The sequence below is a fragment of the Myotis lucifugus genome, unplaced genomic scaffold (assembly GCF_000147115.1).
Source record: "Myotis lucifugus unplaced genomic scaffold, Myoluc2.0 scaffold_40, whole genome shotgun sequence".
Lineage (NCBI taxonomy): Eukaryota > Metazoa > Chordata > Mammalia > Chiroptera > Vespertilionidae > Myotis > Myotis lucifugus.
This window is the reverse complement of record NW_005871088.1, coordinates 7,659,086-7,679,917: the sequence shown is the minus strand read 5'-3', so window position 1 is coordinate 7,679,917 and position 20,832 is coordinate 7,659,086. Positions and strand designations below refer to the sequence as shown.

The window sequence follows — 20,832 nt, the reverse complement described above, 5'->3', positions numbered from 1 at the left end:
AGCCCAGCCTACCAGCCTTCATACTGAGGAACAACCCACCGCCTCCACTCCTCTTGATGCCTGATCCCAGACATATCTGCGGAGCAGTCGCTCAGACCTCCTTACTCTGGCGGCACTAATGAGGTCCCAGTCGTCGAGGGGCGTCGCCATTTAGGACTGCCTAGACTCCAGTACATGGGCCATTTGTGGCTACCTCTCCCATCAGGGGGGGGGGCAGTTAGGGCAATCAGCCCGGCATGTAGAGGCAGTGAGGGGTGATCAGGCTGACAAGGGTGGGGGAAGTTAGAGGCAACCAGGCAGGCAGGCAGGCAGGCAGGTGAGCAATTAGGAGCCAGCAGTCCAGGATTGTGAGAGGGATGTCCGACTGCTGGTTTAGGCCTGATCAGACATCCCCCAAAGGGTGCCAGATTGGAGAGGGTGCAGGCTGGGCTGAGGGGACCCCCCCCCCGTGCACGAATTTTGTGCACCAGGCCTCTAGTCTATAATAAAAAGCATTTCCACAATGAGATGCACCAGGTTATTTCATCAGAGAATTTTACCAAAGACGAAATTTAAAGAAGAAATAGCCCCAATCATTTACAAACTCTTCCATAGAAAGAAAACAAAAAAGAAACATTCTCCAATTCATTTTATGTAACCAGAATACAGTCATACCAAAACAACTGGTAAAGAAATTACAAGTAAAGAGAATGACTGGCTAATCTAACTTATAAACTAGACACGCACATTGTAATAAAAATATTAACAAAAATAATCAATTATTAATACATAGAATATCATTATAGTTTTTCCCATATTGATCTTGGTTTAACATTTAAAAATAAATCAATGTAATGCACCTCATTAACAAAATAAAGGAAATAAATAATGTATAATGATACCATTATAAAAATCTGGTTATTTCTTAACAGAAAAAGAGTGAAAAGGAAGAAAAAATGTAGGCATGCCATTTACACCACTTTGCCAAAAAGCTGCATTTAGCATTCTCCAAGTCTATTCCTCAGGAAGGAACTAGACAAAGACAGTTTAGATACATACCCAGTAAGGTCTGAGTGACATGGGAAAATGCTTGCCAATCAATCACACCTGGAAACAGGTAATTGGCCAGGATGGGCATGGCCATGGCAAGGGTGCAAAGTTTAAATATGGAAACTTCTAGCTGAAGGAGCCACTTCTCTCTTGGCTCCAGGGCACCTGGCTCCTATGGCCTTTGCTGCAGGGGGCTGCTCTCCCCCATGTGCACATGGCTGTGGCCATGTAGGCCTCCACACATGGACTAATGGACTTTGACTAGCTTGAATACTAAACTACAACTATCTACAACATGGAACAGAAGCTCTGGACACTGGCCTTGTTTCTGGCTCCACTGAACTCCCAACTGCCACTCCTCAGGGACTGGCTTAAGGGACAGGAGACTTTGGAACCCAAGAAATGTAACTTTATGCAAATAAACCCTTCTTCTACATTCCATTCTCCCATGGGAATCTTGATCCCCCAAAGAACAGGGGAGTTTCATTCCCCAGCAATAATAATTTCAATTTTTATACAGAAAAAAAAGTTGAGAAATTCAATTCCTACTCATGAAGAAATAATGTAGCTAAGTAGAAATAGAAAATTATTCATCTGATGCAGGAGACAAAAAATAGAGCATATATCATATTTAATGTTGAAGTATTCTTGTTGATGACAGTTACAAGTTAAAAGAACCCACTAATACCATGTCTTTTCAATATCTCACTTCAGTTTCTAGATAGTGCAGTAAAGCATGAAAAAATAAAGCATATACAGATTTAAAAGGAAGTGATTAAAATGCCTTATGTGCAGATAAAAAATATAGTGAAGAAACCCTAAGAATCTATAGATATATTATTTTAATTATATGTTAATATAGCTAAAACACTAAATGTAATATCTATATCACAGCAAGAACTCCAGTAAAATGAACTTTGTCAAACTAGCATTTAAATCATATAAAATATATCATGTACTTAGGTATATATGTAGCTATGAATGTGCAAGACCTCTATATAGAAAGCTCTAAACTATTATTATGAACAAGTAATGGAAATTTAAATACATGAAGGGTGTATTAGCCAGGATCCTCTAGAGAAAAAAGTATATATATATATATATATATATATGAAATTTATTGTAGAAATTGGCTCACTTGATTATGGCGGCTGAGAACTCCCACAATCTGCTGTCTCCCACAATCTGCTGTCTGCAAACTGGAAAACCTGGAAAGCCAGTGGTGCAATTCAATCTGAATCCAAAAGGCTGATAACAGGGCAGGGTAGCACTGGGGATAGTGCACTGGTATAAATCCTGGAGTCTGAAAGCTGACAACCAGGAGCGCAAACACTCTAGGGCACAAGATGATGAAGTCCCAGCTCAAGAAGATAGATAATTTGTCCTTCCTTTGCCTCTGTTCTATTCAGGTCCTCAACAGATTGGTGAGAGCCAATCTATTTACTGCAAATGCTAATCTCTTCCTGACACACACTCACACACACACCTAGAAATAAAAGAGGGTTACCTGCTATCTGGGTGTCTCTTAGGGCAGTCAAGTTGACACATAAAATTAAACCAGTACCCAGTGGCCTACTATAGTTATGGATTAAAACATTGAATCATGTGAAGATATCATTTTTCTACAAATTGATCTATAGATTTTAACATAACTACAATAAAATTTAACTGTTGAATTTGACAAGCTGATTCTAAAATGTATACGGAAATGCAAAGGTACAGGCATAAAAGATCAATGAAACCGAAAGCTGGTTCTTTGGAAAGATAAGATGGATGAACCTTTAGCTAGACTCATTAGGAAACAAAGAGAGAGGACCCAAATAAACAAAATCAGAAATGAAAGAGGTGAAGTAACAACCAACACCATAGAAATACAATGGATTATAAGAAAATACTATGAACAGCTATATTTCAACAAGCTGGACAACCAGGATGAAATGGACAAATTCCTAGAAAAATACAATCTTCTAAAACTCAATCAGGAAGAATCAGAAAACCTGAATAGGCTGAAAACAACTGATGAAATTGAAGCAGTCATCAAAAAACACCCAGCAAACAAAACCCCGATCTGAAGAGCTTCACAGGGCACTTTTACCAAACATTCAAAGAAGCACTAACACCTTTTCTCCTCAAACTATTCCAAAAAATCCAAGAGGAAGGAACATTTCCAAGCTCTTTTTACGAGGCCAGCATGACCCTAATTCCAAAACCAGATGAAGATACTACAAAGAAAAATAATTTCAATCAGAAACTATGAAGAGTGTTTCTTGGCAATATATCATGATTCTATTTCATAGTCAAAATCTAAGTCATTATTTTTATTTTTTTTATTTTTGCAAATCAGGTTCAGAAGTAGTAAGTAGTTAAATATCTCATAGTGAAAACATAAATCATATGTCTGACCAAAAGAAAGTCAACACATTTAAGAGTATGCAAAATGGTGGCAATCGTGTTTACTTGTAGTGTCCAATAAGAATGCTATTCATGTCGATTATGATAAGTTTGCTTATGCTTTGAAAAGTATACAAACCAGAAAGTTGCCAGTAACATTGTATTAGTGAAATATCTAGTCAGCTACATGGAACTGAAACACAAACAGCAGTAGCTGAAACTAGATAGATGGACGTTTCTTTCTCCTATATGTCAAAGTCTGATCTCGTAGCTTAGATCTGCTCTATGAAATGCTGAGTTATGCTTGCTTGATGTTTCAGGTTGTCAGGCCCTGAACTACTTCTTTATACTTATTCTGTCTTTCTTTGAATGCAATCCCTCTCTGCTAAGTTGAGAAGATATCTAATGACTCCTCACTTGTGTTCTAGTCAAACAGAAAGGAAAATAAGCAGGCAAAGGTACACCTGTTCCCTTCAATGATACAACCTGGAAGTTGCAACTACAACTTATACCCCATTGGTCAGAACTTGGTCACATGACTGAACATAGCTAAAGGAGGCTAGTTTTCTTTGTGGAAATGGATATTAAGGAGACAACTGTCAATATCTTCCACAGTCTCCCTCTTTGCATTTATTGCATGTAGTAGGAAATAAGCATTAACAATACTGATCCATGTTCACCAGGAGCATAAAGTCTAGAAGAAAAAAAATGCAGACTTTTCAACATGTTTTGTTTTAAATGTGATAAATAATTTCTCTAAGGAAGAAGCAAAGAAGAAATACTATAAGCACAAGGAGCATATGATGAGGAAATCAATTCTGGTTAGGGAACTGGGTAGACTTTATGCAATGGCATTTGAGATATGTGCTGAAAGAACAAAAACTATTAAATGGAAATTTAGAAAGAGGGAATTTCAAGGAAAAACGGTAGGAAACAAAACATTGCCTTGGTAGGAAACTATTTGGGGGTGGATTTTACTTGGCAAGGGTGTAGGATCATTTCTCCTTTTAGAATATCTGTATGTGTGCTGAACTCATTTATTCTGTATTCTTATTCAATCATTCATTCATCAAATATTATTGGCTACCAAATATGTGCCAGGTTGTCCTATTTAGCTTTGGGGATTCTCTGCTCTCAGGGAATTTATGATACAGTGCAGCAAACAAACAATCATATATTTATACAAGTAAATTAACACAATTATTATATTGAGTGCTCTCATACAAAATATCAGGAAATAAATTTTAGATTAGGTAGGTGTTCAGAGAAAGTCTTTTTGAGAAAATTGTATTTAATGGGAGATTATAAGAATGAGTAAGTTAGCGGTATGATGTATAGTTTAGTGAAGACTGTCCCAAGCAAAATATCAGATTATATAAAGTTTATGAGATGGGGAACAATATGGCAAGGTAAAAGAATTGAAAGGCTTGTATAGCAAGGATTAGACAACTGGGCAGGTGTCAGAGCATGAGTGATTTTCTAAGCCATGTCTTAGATTTGGCACTTTATCCAGAGGTCAATGGGAAATTATTGAAAGGTTCTGAGTAAGAAAATGATATGAATTAATTTATTTCTTAAGAAGATTACTATGATCGCGGGGTCATGAATGGGATCTATAATGCTTAAGGCATTGTAGGGCTAAACACAGGAAAAGATGGTTTAAATCAGATCAGGGAGTGACTTTGAAAGCTATGTAGAAGAATGTATGGACGTTACTCTAGGGTCATGGGATAACACTGACTACATGAATTAGATTCATCATTCTAGCCTGTTCTCTACAAAGTCAAGGCTTTGATATCCCATTTTCTTCTTACAAACTCCAGAAAATTTAGATAAGAACTGCTAGCAAAGCATTAATCCAGTGGGCACTCACAAACATTATTCTGATGACAGTACTCATTCTAAGGAGAACCGGTCAGAATCATCGCCCTTCATAACTTTGTAAAGCTGAGGGGATCTTCAGGGTGGACTGAAAGCAAGGCAGCAATAAACACTTTCAGGCAGCAGTTCGAGACAAATGGCTGGCTGCTGGCAGATATTAAAAGGCAAATCAGCTTAATTCACAGCTAAGAAAGCGAGAGGCTATAAAGGAAAGAGTGTCAGATAGTTGACTATATTTTTACATGCTGCAAAATGAAAGAGGGGACAGTACTTAGGCATCAGAGGCTCTGATTAATATGAGTTTCTCGTAATTTCATAAGATGAATAACACTGGATTCTATTATTACTGTCTCCATAGCTACGTTTATGTCATTTTTGACTTTGAAATATCCAGCCATTGGCCCAGAGGAGACTTAACATGGAAATTAACATTTTAGCTGTTACTTTCTTATTGAGAATAAGTATATAGATTAATATTAGGTTCTAAGGACTTTGTCTCACATGTGATAAGATGAATCCCCTACCTCCCCCCCGCCCCACACACCCTTGAACAAAAGGCAGGGTAAGAGTTCAAGAAAGGGAGTTATATGAAGTCCCAACTTCTGGTTCACAATTTGTCCCTACTTTGGGATGCATGCCTGATTCCTCAGTAAGTGAAGTGCTTAAACATTCATCTGAATTAGTATCTGTGAGGTCTGTGAAAGCCTCAGATGGCAGTACAGAGGAAAGGGACAGCACCTGATGCCTAATCCCCTAGTGGGACTACATGAATAAATACGGTTTGTGGGCAAGAAGTTAGAGTTGTCATCAAAGAGAAGATGACCTTTAAGATCATAAGGGACTATACGGGTGATTTACCTCCATGCCCAACAGAAAACAGCTTTAGATTTAATTGTTCAGTGGTATAAATAGATGTAGTATAAATACAGAGAGGTCTCTTATGGTCAGCTTTGATTTTTTTCTGTAACAATTCAAAATTGTCCAAGTTGACATCAATAAACCATAAAATTCCAGAGGTGTAATAAGAACAAAACAATTCAAGGAGCAAGCTACATATAAGCCAAAAAAGCTGGGCTAAGGAGCAAGCACTAAAGCCTGCACTTTCATGGGAAGTTTTCTACAAGCTGTGCCTATAAAGTAATTTGATTTTCTACCAGTCACACAAGAACACTTGTATTCCTTTTTAGGTGTGCCTTGCATTGTACACAGCTTAAGCAAATATGTCATGATAACTTCTCTTAATACCCACATGACAAAAATGTGTGTTTTGCCCTAGCTAGTTTGGTTCAGTGGATAGAGCGTCGGCCTGTAGACTGAAGGGTCCTGGGTTCAATTCCTGTCAAGGTTACATGCCCGGGTTGCGGGCTCGATCCCCAGTGGAGGGAGTGCAGGAGGTAGCCGATCAATGATTCTCTCATCATTGATGTTTCTCTCTCTCTCCCCTTTCCTCTCTGAAGTCAATAAAAATATATTAAAAAAAATGCTATTTAAAAAATGTGTGTTGTGTGTGTGTGTGTGTGTGTGTTGTGTGCTTGTCATGTACGTGGAGGCTGAAGGGAAGTGTCACAGGGAAATAGAGAACCTGTTTAGATCTTTTTTTAATGGATGAATATATTTTATTTTTCTCTTCTACCACTGCAGATTTTTGCCAATACAGGCTGAATTCATCGCTATATGATGGATTTTTTTATAAAGAAAAATAAAGAAACACACTTTATTTTTAGCAGATGATTAAATTGATCATTTACTTAGAAAACAGTGCCTTTGTGTTAGAGTCATCAGAGCCTTATTAAAATTCACTTATGCTTTTCTACTTAAACCTATTTTTATTTTAATATGAGGGTCTTACAACTGAATATACCCGGTTTTAGTATTGTATATTAGTCAAGCTTTTTTGTTGTGTGGCTAAATAGAAGGGTTCTTTTATACCTTAATGAATAATTTCAGCTCCCTTACTGAATAGCTCTACTAACTAAATACGCCATCTATTTGTTCCTTTTGATTTTTGATAAAATTGCCCAGGTTTGGTTTCCTAGGAAATAGTTTCCTGTCATGGAGTAATGAATTTGGAGTGATTAGCTGCTTTACTTATTTGTCCTATCATTTTGTCATAGGATTGAAAGGTCTGCTGTGAAAAGTGGTGTGCTGGTATGAAAGCTGTAGTCACCTCTTTGATGGACATCGATATGACATGGCAGCCAGAACACTGAAATAAAGAGCAGGCAGAAATGGGTTCTAAGAACTGACTTGTCCACTTACTGGTTGTGTAAACAGAAGCAAGTCACTTAAACTTTATTGAACATCAGTTGTTTTTTTATTTGTAAAGTGGAAGTGGGGGGCACCTTCCCGACCTGACTCAGAGAGTTGTTGATGAGCAATGGATATGACAGTGCTATAGGCACAGGAAAAGTCTTCATTAGTATTAACTCACTGACAGTATGTTAGACCCAGAGCATGCATGAATGAGTACTCCCCGTTTCTAATCTCATGCAACTGATGGTCTAGTGAGTCAGTCAACCATGTAAATATAGGCATTAAAATTGCAGTGGGTGTCATCATATACGACAGTAGAAAGCTCAACTTGGAGTACAAAGTGGTAGGGGGTGAGGAAAGTCAGGAAGCATATGGGAGACAGAAACCACTAAATATATATATATATTGATTTCAGATAGGAAGGGAGAGGGAGGGTGAGAGAGAAACATCAATGATGAGAGAGAATCATTGATCGGCTGCCTCCTGAATGCCCCCACTGAGGTCCAAGCCCACAACTGGGGCATGTGCCCTGACCGGGAATCAAACTGTGACCTCCTGGTTCATAGGTGGATACTCAACCACTGGGCCACACCAGCAGGGCTGAGCTAAGTCTTTATAGTTAAGTTCATGTAGGTGTTCCCTAGGTAGATAAGATGGGGTAGAATATTATAAGCAGATAGGATACAATGAGAAGAAATCAGAAACAGTAAGATATGGGAGGGACAATAACAAACTGCCTGGTGTTGCCGGGGCACAAATGTGAGGCAATGAGGCTCCAGAGGCAGAAAGGATCTGCACCATGACAGCTTTTCAAGCCACAGTAAGGTGTGTGGACTTTATTCTACAGGAAATGGGGAGCATTGTTTTAAGAGTCCCTTCCAAATGTTTAAATAGTATCCTTTACTGCCTTATTGGGAGTACTAATTTAGTAGAGAATTTATTTAGAATACATTGCAATCAACTGTTTGCTTATTTGTCTTCCTGACTACATACACTGTGAGCTCCTCTTATCGCCAGCAGCTTCAATGTCCAGCATATAGTCAGAGCTTAGCAAAAGTTGGATAATAAATGAGTTAAGTAAAGTCTTTAACTAGGGGAGTGACATGGTATAGATTTTCATGTTAAACACCCTGGCAAAACTGGGCAAGGGTAGTAGATGAGAAAGGAATGAAAATGGTTCCATGATTTTGTATCTTTCTACTAGAATTTGGCTTCTGATAGTCAAATTTTATTGGTTTACCCCTATCATAAAATTACAAACCATAAAGAAAATGATGATTTGTTCATTGAATATGTAAATAGAGTAATCTATATCTTGGAGAGAGGAAGTAATAAGAAATTAAGAAAAGTAATAGCATGCCTATTTAGTAAAGACCTATTTATTTGATCTAACACCCCTGAAGTTCTTTACTAAAGAGATTAGACTTCATGGAGCTTTTGCTACAAATTAATGTTAAAGCAAAGGATCTATGTTTGTTATTTTTTTTAGATGTGCTTATTAGAGCTGTGGAAATATGGTTTTTAGAGGTGTTAGAGAATTTCCTTTAGCTTCTTATTTTGAAACTGGGTCTCCTTATAACACTGATTATATTATATCACTTGTTTTCATTCAGACTTTCTATATATATAAAGGGCTAAGTGACCGACTGTACATCCATCTGACCATCCGACTGGTACATATGCCACTCACTGGCAATTTAAAAATAAACGTTGACTCACGCATGCACAATACATATAAAACTCTTGCTGGTGCCAATTGCACACCTATATAAATTTTATACTACTACTAGAGGCCCAATGCATGAAAATTCATGCAAAAGTAGGCCTTCCTTCCCCCGGCTGCCGGCACCAGCTTCCCTCCGGCACCCGGCACCTGGCTTCCTTCCTTTGGCTGTCGGGAAGCACCCGGGACCCGGGCTGCTTCCCTCCTCCAGCCACCCACAGGCACCAGGGACCAGGCTGGCTTCCCTTGGGCCCCAGCTTCACCAGGAAGGACATCTGGTCTAATTAGCATATTACCCTTTTATTATTATAGATATTATATATACTATTTTGACATGTAATTTTTTGCAGTGATGTAATTACCACACGAATCTTTCTTCTAATTAATTTCCTTTCAATGTGCACAAATCTGTGCTCCAGGCCACTAGTTTTAGTGATAGATTTTTACATAAAAATATTCACTAGCTATTCAAAAAAATTCACTGAACAAAGCATCTCATTTAAAATTTCTCTAGAGTAAGGGGTATGCTAAATGGATTTAATGTCTAAGTTTAGGAAACCATAAATTTTATGGGAAGTAGCCTATTTTTTTTTCATTAGCAATACCTCAGCATTGAAGCTGCCTTACAAAACCCTTTACACATCAACTATGAATATCATAACATGATTTTTTTTTAATTTAAAGAACAGGAAATAGGAGTGTTTTATATTTACTTCATAATCTTCACTCTTTTTTTTTCTGGAAAAATGATTACCTCCTTGAGATCACCAGGTTTTAAATCCTATGCTCAGAGAAAAGATTTCAAAAAGGAGATTCAAGTATAATACTTGGCCACTGAGCAAATGGAGATTACTTTTGAAGAGAAAATAGAAACATTTTGACATGACTTTTATTAAATTGGTCTCTTAAGTGGACACTGTAAGTCATATCAGTTTCCAAAAGCTATGTCCTACCTTTACAACTGGTTTAATCTGAGAAAATCTAAATGCATTCCAGAGAGAGAGAGAGAGAGAGAGAGAGAGAGAGAGAGAGAGAGAAAGAGAGAGAGAGAGAAAGTGTGCTATTAATATAAGGAGCTGATCAACACACTGACAATTCAGTGTAGGAGTGTGGCCAAAGGAAGTTGCTGAAAAGTAAAAAGCACACACAGTCATAATTACGTCACAGTCACTGGAATATATATTACAGGATGGCCTGCAGTTCTTAGTCCCCTAAATCATTGAAACAATGTTATAATTCTGCTGACAGCCTAAAAGGCACACTATGTATTCAACTTTGTCTCTGTAGTCTAGTCCCAATTTATATGGTGAAGACAGCTGACAAATCTTTAGCTTAGGGCTGCCCAAATCTGGTACCATAATGTAGAAACTTGGAATCATGGGCTCTGGTTTATACCATGCCTATAACATATTCTCCTGCTGATACTAAAAGCTATGACAATCTGAGAGGCATATTATCTACTGTAAACTTTCCATATTTGAGCCCTGCTCCCTGTTTTCATAGTCATACTATTCTCAACTTGAAACATTTTCTCATGGTTTCACAAATCTAGGTATTTGTCTTGATCTTAATCTACATCAGTGGTTCCCAAACTTATTTGGCCTACCGCCCCCTTTCCAGAAAAAATATTACTCAGCGCCCCCTGGAAATTAATTTTTTAAAAATTTTAATAGCAATTAAACAGAAAGATATATGTATTAATGTTTCTACCTTTTTCGTAAAATATAGTAAAGAAAGTGTAAATTAGAAACATTGAAGTTTGAAATTATGAAACTATTTATTGAACTCAGAATAGAAAGGTAATACAAAAAAAGTTAAAACAAATGCACCTGTGGCCATCACCGCCCCCCTGGATCGCTGCAGCGCCCATGGGGGGGTAGCGCCCACTTTGGGAATCACTGATCTACATATACAAATTTTATTTGATTTCCTTCTGTTTCCTACAAGATGGAGGAACTTGAATGATTAAACTAAATTCTATATGTATTCATGGGGAAATCAGCTGAATCAAAGCATTCTCTGGAAGTTTATCTGGAAATATTTGCATACTATGGAATTTTGCAATTCTAAACCATTTTAAAAATTCAGAGAAGAGTCTGGTTTTACTTTAGTTGGGTTGCTCCATGTGAACAGGGGTGCAGTGGAACAGTGTGTTTTAAATGGAAACAGCAGCATGGTACAATGGTTAAAAAACAAGGTTGTTAGAATCAGATTAAGAATATTTCAATACTAGATCTGCCGTTAATTATCTCTGTGGCCTTTGGAAAGAATATTGACCTCTCTGAGCCTTAATGTACTTATTTGTGAGTATGGAAAATAATTATCTCCCACACAGAGGCTGTAAGGATTAATGATAGTATGTATGATGACTTGACACCCTGGCTAACACAAAGTAGGTGCTTGATGTAAAATAGCTATTATTGATGATTGTTCTCATGCAAACACTATATTAACTTATATATTGATAAACATGATTCACCTACCATTTCTAAGGATGAAAAATGATTTTTTCGTCTACATATAATATGCCTTTTATTAAGCTGCCATTGTTTATAGCAATTTATGTAATACTAGAGGCCCGATGCACAAAATTAGTGCAAGGGGCTCTGGCCCCCACTGCAGCAGAGGCCGCCTCTGCCTCGGTGCCCACCCACCATGGAAGCTGCCTCTGCCTCGGCCCTTGCAACCCCGGCTTTGTCCAGAAGGTCGTCCAGAGGAATGTCTGGTTTAATTAGCATATTACACTTTTATTATATAGGGTTACCTGAAAATATTTACCCAGTATTGAAGCATCCATCTTATATAAAAACTGCTGTTTGAAATTTTAACCCTGCTATGTTGGCTTCTGTAAACACTTGTTTGCTTAAATAATAAGGAAAATAAGACTACTCTCATTCCAGAGAGGCCGTAAACTATGCCCCAGACAGAGTTGTCAGTGCAGACACCAGGCCAGGCCTTGAGATATGGTCTCATGGCCCCTTCCCAGCAGGCAGGCCTTCTTTCTCAGAAGGCCCGGAAGTCTCATTCCAAATTTGGGAAACAAAGGACTGGAAAAAGTATAAATAGAAAAAGTTTTCTCCATGTTGGGGGGCCCAGAATTTGAAAGACACATTTTTATCTGGGCCTGCGCAGAATTTAATAATAAAATTTAACTTCTTTTCTCTAAGTGTGGCTTGGTTTTTCTCTGGTCTTTTGTAACATTAACATTCTACAGATTATTTAATATCCATAATTGGCTTTTAGAGGCAGAAGGAGAGAATATAGAGTTCTTTGTTATGACTTTTTACAAAGAGTAGAAAGCAGTATCAAAAAGCAATGTGACATTGACTTTCCTGACACTTTAAATTCAGTACCATGTATTTTTCTGTTTCACTCTTTTTCTTTTTTAATACATTTTTTATTGATTTCAGCCAGGAAGGGAGCCAGAGAGAGAGATAGAAACATTAATGATAAGAGAGAATCATTGATTGATTATCTCCTGCATGGCCCCAACCAGGGACTGAGTCTGCAACCCAGGCATGTGCCCTGACCGGGAATTGAACTATGACCTCCTGGTTCATAGTTCAACACTCGACCACTGAACCATACGGGCTGGGCCCTTTTACTCTTTTTAGAGGCTGAATTGAAGCAATATGCTTTTACCTAAAATTAATTCAATTTTGTCTTTTTCTACCAAAATGTTTGAAATTCTTGCTGTTTCTGATATTTCAGGGCAAGTCATTAAGAGGTTGGACAGCCCAGATGCTGTTCCCATTGCAATTTCTGATTTGATGCCATCATATTTAAATGCTTTCTAGTGCCCTATGACAATCTAATTAGCTAGGGGACTGTTAGTGCTGACAATCAAGCAGCCTACCAAGAAGTAAATTATGCTCTCAACTCTAGCAACTGTCAGGGTTTGAGACCATCAGATAAATTAAATATCACCATATAATTATTCATTTCCTCCATTTAAGCAAATATATATATGTAATTATTTTACTAAATAAAATTAAAATAAACTGAATAGTTGAATTGAGGATCAGTTTGTTTCTCTAGAATGGACAAAAGGATAAAAATTACAGAAAAATGTGTTACTAGTAATAAATGATAAGTAGATATTGATTGTAGAGTCCTCATTATTATTCACTTAAAGTATTTAAAATTTCATTATTATTTATATTTAGCATTTGACTGTCATTGTTTTATTATGATGAATCTGACTTCTAAATATTTGTTACATCTTTATGATATTCACCGAAGCTTCAAAACTCCATGAATGATTTATAAGTCTAGGCATAGGTTTTTTTTTCTCTTCGTTCTGTACAGTAGGAGTGAGGCATGAGGATGCATCATCTCACTGACTCTATTCACAGTGAGAAAAATTCCCAAAAGGATGATGTGCTCTTCTTTTTTACAATCTCCATATGATAATGCCTAACACAGTCTATCTCTTTTACTGCTACTTCTGTCAATCTCCCCCAAATAATTTCCTCTGCAATATGATGCAACTCTTCCTTATACAACCAAAAGCACACTCATTCCTTTTCTAAGAGGAGATCCAAATTCTCCTGAATTATTTATTATAGTTTCATGACAGGACCTCCAGAGGTTTTCCCTTTCATCCCTAGTACTGTGTGAGCCCTCCTCAATGTTCTTCAACTGATGTACTAACATGTAAAAGTACCACCAACCAGTAAACCCATCTCAATAGCAGGAGGAATTGACATAAAAGAGGAATATAAACAAAAGAGAAGAACTCTAGACTATGAATAATCTGGTCTGTCTATATTTTGTTGAAATAATAAAATGGAACGATGTTTCCCATAATCACATTCCCTGCATAGATCTCAGTTATAAAGGGCTATGAAAGATATCTTGCATGTGATTTGTAAGGCAGAAATACAATATAAGCCATATTCTTATTATGCTCAGAAGGTTGTAGCAGAACAAAAGATACTGTTGCAGCTCATGCATGAAGCTTGTCCACTAGCTTGCCTGTTTATATACAGTGGCAACCCCAAGTCTTCCAGCATTGCTGGATCTACTCTTTCAGTTTATCCAACTCCTGATCCAGGTATTTGAAATTACGCCATGTTTCAGGGTACCAGCTTCTCTTGCAGGACACTCCAATCCTGAAAATTGGAGGCCTGGTGGCAGTAAGCAACCAACATGAGTTCTAGTATATGTTTGTGAGTCCCAGCTCATCCTTGAAGGTTACAGTTTTTTCTTGCTACTCCCCTCTTCACTTCCCATATGTTCTTCCTGACTATCCACCTATTGACTTCAAGCTCCAGAACACGACTCAAAAGAAAAGGTCAACCACCACAGATTGTGTAACCTAATAAATCTATTACATACACATACACACTATGCATATATACATATACATGTGCACATATATGTGCACATATATACATATAGGGTGGGCAAAAGTAGGTTTATAGTTGTTCACACAGAAAAATAATATAACTAATAAATAATACTACAATATTATTTTCTCAAAACTGTAAACCTACTTTTGCCCCACCCTATATATGTAGTCATATATGTATGTGTGTATTCAAAATGCACTATAATAATACATTGTATAAAGAAGAAATCAGGATTCATAAAGGGGCATTTTTATTCAGACAATATGATTCCTTACACAAGAAAACCCAAGATAAATGAAATGTACACAGATACAATTACAAAAATTATAGAATTATTTATAATAGCAAAAAATAATATAGAAACAACATATGATACTCAAAAGGAAGTAGATAACTATAGTCATTATGAATTCACTCACTGGACTACTATACATAAGTGGAAATTAAACATGGATAATTTTCCTAATCTTGAGTAAAAATATAAAACAAGAGAGTTGTAGAAGGATCTAAACAAGATGTTCCCATTTATGCAAAATTTAAAAATATGAAAATCAATGTTTATATATATGATATGTGCATGTGTAATAAACTTATAAAGCATGAATGGAAAGATAAACAAATAGATTTCTGGTAGTAGGTAGTATTTATATCTGGGAGGGCGGTGTATGGAATAAGGATAATGAGATCACCAAAGGTTACCCAGGGACCTTAAATGGTATTGATAATATTTTATTTCTTAATATGAGTAGTGGGTAAACAGGTTTTTATTAAATTTTTATGTACACCATTTTTATATGTTTGAAATAGTTTGTAAGAGAGTCTTCCATACAACTGGGGCAATTTTGGTGAGATTCACATGGGCTGCAAATAGTCTCAGGCTCTAGGCATCTTCTGAGATGATCTTATGCACATTTCTTCCCTAAATCTCTTTGTCAGGTGTCTTCAAATCTTGTTTGTCCCAAGTCCCTGATCATTTGACCAGAGAAGACATTAGCCACAGTCTGTGATTTGGTGTCAATACAGTGGGCTATGTCTCCTTCATTTCTCATTCTATATCATGATTCCAGGACCCAGTTATAAATATGTTTTGGATTCAGAGCTTATATAATACTCTGTAAAACAGCACTTCAAACTCCAAAAGTCATCTCCCTGCTGTTTCTTTAATCAGGTATTTAAATGTTGAGTTTATCATTTAATATGAACAGCTGCTTCTGTGCTATAGGCCAGTAAATTCCATAGGCAATAGTCCATGTTTCACTTTTAAGGAAGAAATTTAGCCATGGTTTAGGAGAGCATCATTGGACATTAATCTGTAAATTTACAGGCAGACAAGATTACTATCTGCAAATCCAGAATAAAGTTCATTCCAAGGTAAGTATTGACAGGAGGAATCTATAATTATTATTGATTCACGTAGCTGGCTATTATGCAGTACCAAGAAAGATACACAGTATTGGCTTCTGTTTGGCAGTTTGGGCCCTCAGGAGTTGTAGTAAACAGATCATGTTGGCTGAGAGAAGTCCAAGTGACTCAGCCCATGAATTACCTTCATTGTAGGCATTATGCTCTCTTTGTTCATGAGCTCACTGTACAAGCAGAAAACGATTATGGGTGTTCTTAACATCTGCAGAATGGACCATTTGGTCCATCTGATTATTGAGATTCCTCTGCATTGAATAACCTTGGGTGTGTCTTTACATGGGACAGTGATTTCATCTTCAATCTGTGTGCCCATTCTGAGAGGTCCGATTCATATACCTCTTCTACAATGCTCATGAATCCATATTTTCAGTTTTTTCTTCTTCTTAGGGAAACTATACATCTGGATGCACTGCTTGAGGTTATGCCCACTTTGTCTGTGTCTTTCAGGGCTGCTCCTGAGTGGGGGTGTAACACCACCACAGTCCACTATTTGCAGGTGTCAGCATATAGACATTCCCCCATATCCAACCTTCCATTGGAAACTACCTAGGAGGCCACAGTGAGGGAGTTATAACCAGATGGAATGAGTAATCACATTGAGAATATAAGTTATCTGTGACTACAACTTATTTCTGCCTTCCAGGTCTGCTCAAGACTGGTCCTATAAATCACACTTCCACCTGATGGTAGGTTGTTTATTGCTGGGCCTGATTTTATCACTTGGAGTTTGGATAGTACATAGTTTGTCAAGAGAAAATTGGATTATATAGTCACATAATGTCCCATGGTTGGACTTTCAATCTCCACAAAGACCAGAACCTTTAAAAAGTCACTTGATGAAGGAGCCATGACTATGCTGAAAACCCAACTCTAATTCTATTGTGGCTTGCCTTAATTTCCATTCAGCATCCACATCTGCCACAGATACTTCTGGATCTACTGTATCCAAGGGATCAGCCCTCTATTGTTTAGTCAAGCAAATGGTGTTTTCTTAAATTGGTTAATTGAGAACATTTTTTAAAAAGTCCTTTTCATGTTTTGGGCACAGAGCCGAGGCTGTATTTAAAAACGTGTTTGTATGTGTGTATGTATGGCTGTGGTGAAAAGGGAGCATCATCATGCAGTTGGCAATATTTGTATGATGCCAAAAACAATATTTGCTAAAGCTACTCAGTGCAAACAAAAGTTAAACATAGCCTCCTTGTGGAGAACATGTGAATAGCTGATGCTAGCTTTTATTGAATATGAGGCAGGGAGAGAGCTAGGGAGGAAGAACAGGTGAGGGAAGCAGACAGTAAACTTTAGTTTTCTTATATATTGACAAATTTACCCCAACATCTGCTCTGGTCCTATTTGTTTTTATAGACTGTAAGAGAAAAAGCTGAATTGCATCCTCCTTGTCAGACTTCTAATGGAGAATGTACACAATCAGCCCTGCATTAAGAAAGAAAATAGAGACAGAAAGTTGCTTCATGAACTGAAGCAGAGAAAAAGTTAAATTACAACTGCAATGAAGCCAGGTGATTAACAGAAATTAACACATTTTTGGAACAAACAAAAGAAATTAAGAAGTGGGAAACTGGTTAGGATGTGTTCCTACTGTGGTATATTTAAGTGTTGCCAGGCTGTTCCTTACTGTGGATGCAACATTTTCAGTACATCAATTTATAAATGAATTCCCCCAATACCAAACTGAATAGCTTATTAACTTTTATTTCTTTTTTTACTTGAATGCAAGGCCTGGTGTCATCTTCCTGTGAAAGTAGACAGCAAAAACAATGCTGATTTCTAAAAAACAACTGTTGGAAGGAGTGGCAATGGGCTAGAGACTTCACACTAGTTTCATTGCTGAGTCACAAAACATGTAGCTGTATAAAAATGCAGCCAGCTGCCATCCCAAAAGAGACTCACTTACAAATGTAGGGTCACCAGTTTGTTTTGTTTTCCTTGGTGGAAAGGTGATGGTGCTAATTGTGGTTTGTCTTGTATTATCTGGCTTTTTACAATGACAAAAGATGAACAAAAGAAGAGGAGGAAAGGCCTGATGCTGATAATGATTGGTTCCATGAATGCTCAGAGAAACCTCTGCCTTTCAAGGTCATCAATGTATGTATCCTATCTAACAAACGGGTAATATGCAAATTAACCATCACTCTGACACAAAGATGGAGGCACCCATAGCCACAAGATGGGGGCACCCAGTTCCTTCAGGCCCAACGGAGTCCCCAGTCCTTTAAACCCGAACTGATTACTATTGCAAGTGGACCGAGAAGGTTTTCAGCAAGTGTGAGAAGCAAGTGTGAGAAGCAAGCCTTGGCGGGTTTGAGGGAGAGCCAGTGGGCTCAGCGCCGCTGCCGCCAGGGGAGGCCCTCGGAGTTCGGTTCTGAAACTGCAGGGACCCGCTCCAGCACAGGCTGGGGAGGAAGCGCCGCTGCCACCCGCCCAGTGCTAGGTCCCTGGTTAAGGAAGCAGGTCCAAGTCGCAGCCACGGGGCCTGGCGTAGCTATCTCACCCCGGACCATCATGGCTGAGCTCTGGTGGAGGCAGCGAGTGCCTCCGGGATCACTGTCTGCCCCAGGGCCATCTGCGGACACCGGTGGAGCCCGTGCGGGTTGAACATTTTAATGAAAATGAGACACCTGCACCCCACCCCACCGCGCCCCAGTCCCCTGTGAGGAGAGGGCAGCAGGATCGGGGGTGCAGCCTCGGACCCCATTAGGAGGCACTGGGACTCAGGAGGGCCTGAGAACAACCTGCAGGTACGCTACGAGGAAGAGGTGCTGAACCGCCAGGACGCCGAGGGCCGGCTGCTGGAGGCGCGCAAAGGTGCAGACGAGGCGGCTCTCGCTGGTGCTGAGCTCGAAAAGCGCATTGACAGCCTGATGGACAAAATCGCCTTTCTGAAGAAGGTTCGGGAAGAGGAGATCACTGAGGTGCAGGTGCAGATCCAGAGGCTCAGATCTCCATGGAGATGGATGTGTTCTTCAAGCCCAACCTCTCCGCCGCACTTAAGGACATCCAAGCCCAGTACGAGAAGCTGGCTGCCAAGAAAATGTAGAATGCCCAAGAATGGTTCAAGAGCCCTTCACCATGCTGATCTAGAGCACTGCCAAGAACACCGAAGTGGTGCGTGCAGCCAAGGACGAGGTGTCCGAGAGCTGCCGCCTACTCAAGGCCAAGACCCTGGAGATGGAAGCATGACAGGGCATGAACAAAGTGCTAGAAAAGCAGCTGCAAGAGGTGAAGGATAAGCAGAATGCTGACATTAGAGCTATGCAAGACACAATCAACAAATTAGAAAATGAGTTGAGAACTACAAAGAGTGAAATGGCATGGTATTTAAAAGAATACCAGGACCTCCTCAATGTGAAGATGGCTTTGGACATTGACATTGCAGCTTACAGGAAACTCTTGGAAGGTGAGGAGACCTGCTTCAGTTTCACCAGCATGGGCAGCATAGCCAGCAGCTACCTCCAGAGTTCCCAGGTCTTTGGCCGATCTGCCTACAATGGTTTACAGACCAGCTCCTACTTGATGTCCACTCGCTCCTTCCCTTCTCCATACACCAGCCACGTCCAGGAGGAGCAGATCGAGGTGGAGGAGACCACTGAGGCTGCAAAAGCCGAGGAAGCTAAGGATGAACCCCCCTCTGAAGGAGAAGAGGAGGAGAAGGAGAAGGAAGAGGCTGAGGAGGAGGAAGGAGAGGAAGAGGAAGAAGGTGCCAAGGAAGAATCTGAGGATCCAAAGGAGGAAGAAGGAGGTGAAGGTGAAGGAGAAGATGCCCAAGAAGCTGAGGACGAGAAGAAAGATGAAGGTGCTGGGGAGGAGCAAGCAACCAAGAAGAAAGATTGAGCCCCCCTTTTCTTAACTATTTCAGGAATTATCCTCCCAAAACCAGGTCAACCCCATCACCAACCAAGCAGTTCAGTTCCCGATACTATATGAATTAAGAAGTCAATATATGTAACATTCTGAGGTGACTCAGGTTGGACATTAATTGTTGTGCTATGACTTTTCTCCTTATGCAGAGTATCTGTTTGCTTGCAGAGTGGCTTCCTGGCTTGCTGCCAGCCTGTGCATGTTCCACGCTTATGAGTTCAGGATCTATGGCAATGTGAATAATTCAAATGTTTACAATAAAAACACATCAATATATGAATTCACTAATTTTAATCTTAAACTTCATTAAAAAATAGTCCTTTGAGTCTTTGGTGGTTAGAAATTAAAGACCTCAAATCATGTGTAATAAACAGTAAATAAAATTACACTGAATGACAAAAACAAACAAAAAACACACAAAAAACATCAGGGGCCAGGAAACATTCAAAGAACTGGGAAATCATTTCCAAATCAGGAAGGGAAGTCACAGGGTGTATATTATTGCTACGAATACAGTATTTCCTATTACTTACAACATGTACAATGTAATGTATTAGATGTCTTCCTATCGCATGAAGTACGTATTCTCATAGAGTAATACTGGTAGATATGTTATAGTTATGGCGGTATGTCATATCCTATCTATACTAATAAAAGGGTAATATGCTAATTAGACCATGAGACCTTCCGGACATCCTTCCAGACAAAGCCATGGTGGCAGGGCTGAGGCAGAGACGGTTAGGGGTGATCAGGCCAGGAGGGGAGGGCAGTTGGGGGTGAGCAGGCCAGCAGTGGGAGGCAGTTGAGGGTGATCAGGCCAGCAGGGGGCAGTTGTGGGCAAGCAGGCAGGCAGAGGTGGCAGTTGGGAGTGATCAGGCCGACAGGGGGGTGCAGTTGGGG

The 20,832-nt window shown here is 39.0% G+C and overlaps 1 pseudogene; it reads left to right on the top strand.

The window, feature by feature from the left end:
- LOC102441289 overlaps nt 1–19,905 on the top strand; it is a 27,015-nt pseudogene extending 7,110 nt beyond the window's left edge.
- Nucleotides 19,906–20,832: the final 927 nt, after the last annotated feature.